The sequence below is a fragment of the Neopelma chrysocephalum genome, unplaced genomic scaffold (genome assembly GCF_003984885.1).
Source record: "Neopelma chrysocephalum unplaced genomic scaffold, ASM398488v2 Primary Assembly neopelma1_24, whole genome shotgun sequence".
Taxonomy (NCBI): domain Eukaryota; kingdom Metazoa; phylum Chordata; class Aves; order Passeriformes; family Pipridae; genus Neopelma; species Neopelma chrysocephalum.
The window spans coordinates 20,316,744-20,318,920 of record NW_020897693.1 but is presented as its reverse complement, the minus strand read 5'-3'; positions in this window follow the sequence as shown (position 1 = coordinate 20,318,920).

Here is a 2,177-nt window from a genome sequence, read left to right as displayed (position 1 = left end):
CCGCCCCCGCCGCCCGCCACGCCCAACCCGACCGCCTATTGGCCGCGCGCCCAGGGTTTGGCCTTAAGATTGGTACGAGGAGCCGTCCATCAAAGCTGCGGCCCCGCCCTTCCCCGCCCACGGGTCCCGGGTGTTTTATTCACGCCGGGGCTCTGGCGCCCCCACTTACCCGCTGCCGGCCCCGATTGGCTGAGGCGGTGGGAGCAGCGAGCCAGGATTGGCTGCCCGAGGTGCCAGTGCGGGGTCGCGACCACCCCCCCACTCGGGGCTGGGCGGGAAGGCGGCGGGGCCGCCGCGCGGGGTCAGAGCAGGGCCCGCCCGGGGCCGCCCGGTTCGTGTCCCGCTGGAGCGGCACGGGAGGACGTGCCCGCCACCGCCTGCCGGTCGTTCGGCCTGCCTTGGTGCTCGTCCCCCCACAGCTGCGGCAGTGGGGGCACCAGGAGGAGGATGGCTCCCGCAGGCCCAGTGCCACCCTGGTTTCCCCCCGATAAACCACATACGATGACTGACTCCTGCCCCGGCGGCTGCAGTGAAACGTGCTGCTAATGCCAGCGCTCCAGAAACCGAGCACGTAATGTTCCCCATCAGCCAGAGGCCGGGCTGCCAGGAAAAACGTGAGCAGGCTCCTTTCTGCATTAAGCTCCACGATTGCGACTTTCTGAGAACCAAAATGTTCCCGGCTTATCCTTCCTTCGGCCCAAAAAACGCAAGCATGCCTCCATTTTCGAAGTGGAGGCGGTACCAGGTGCTGAATTCAGCAGGGAGGCTGCGCTTCAAAGGGAGGTTACCCAGGGGAATCCTCCGGGAGCAGCACCCTTGTGACTGCGCATACGGGGCTTGGCCTGAACGCATTATCCAGAATGCATATTTCCAACAGCTGTCTCCTTTCACCAGACTTTCAAGCTGCTACTTCATCCAAAATGCAAGCCAGAACAGTTCCAGAAGCACTCAGCTGATAAAAAAAAAAAAAATCAGGAAATTGAAATGCAAAGATTACATGAGGTTTCTCTGCATTATTATCTTCTCCCTGCATGCATCATCCCCCTTATGCCTCTTTGTCTCTGAATCAAGCAGAGAAACAGAGCAACAAAGAACATGGGCCTTAATGTTGACTGGCAAACATCCAGAAAATAAGGCAACTGAAATCACTGGGAATTTCAGAACATCGTGTGCAAAAATCATTTACCAAGTTCACATAGGAGGTGCTCAGGCAGAAGTACGAGCACTACACTGACTCTGAGTTTCAGACTGATGCTCTGACCCCCAAATCATCCCTCGTTCGTAAAGTAAACTGAGAAGATACGGAGGTTTTTTTCTTACATCTTTTTGCCTATATCCCTTTGCTTGGAAAGCAAAACCAAGGCAGAGAGCTGCCTTCCCTCTCACAGTTGCTTCTCAATTACTTTCAGACTGCTGCTCTCAGCCAGTAGTACGACACAGCTGTGTTTGAGCCAAATGTTCCAAAATGACTGGACGGATAAGATATTTCTACCAGTCCTAAGTTTTGATTTTATGAAAACATTCCTGACCTGACATAGCTCTTAAAATACTGCTTTCCCAGTAGCTTCAGTGTAACTCTGCATCTTATTCACAATCTCTGGATTTCTGACAGAATTTTTTATAAAACATGTGCCCTAAACCTTAATTTCTAATGAACAATTCCCATATTATCAAGAAGCTCTACTTCGAAATGAAAAGTATTTGAGGGCTGGCCAGGAAAAGGCCAGGACATACTATTGTAAATAGAATTCTAATGTATGCTTTAGCTATGTATAGCTTTTACAAATATTTATTAGATAGCTAAATTTATTTGTTGCCATTACTGTTTCTCTGCTCAGCTGATAGCTTGACCTCCCCATATGGTCACTGGTGACCGAAGGGAAAGGAGGCTGTGGTGGGAAAGGAAAGGAAGATGACCATAGAGGTCACCTAGCTGGACAAGCATCCAGCATAGCAAACTGCACATTCACAGTGCTGTGCTGTGTGTCCGAGTCACATTCTGTGTAATTAGTCTTCCCACAGAGTTTCCATGTGAGGAGGGGGAAATTAATTCTCTGAGGTCTGATACTGGAGGCAATGCTTCAAGTGCTTTAATCCTTATAGATAACAAAGAATTGGGAGAAACTTCATAGCATTGCCAAGAAACCAAACCAAATTTTCCCCTTTTCACCTTTTCT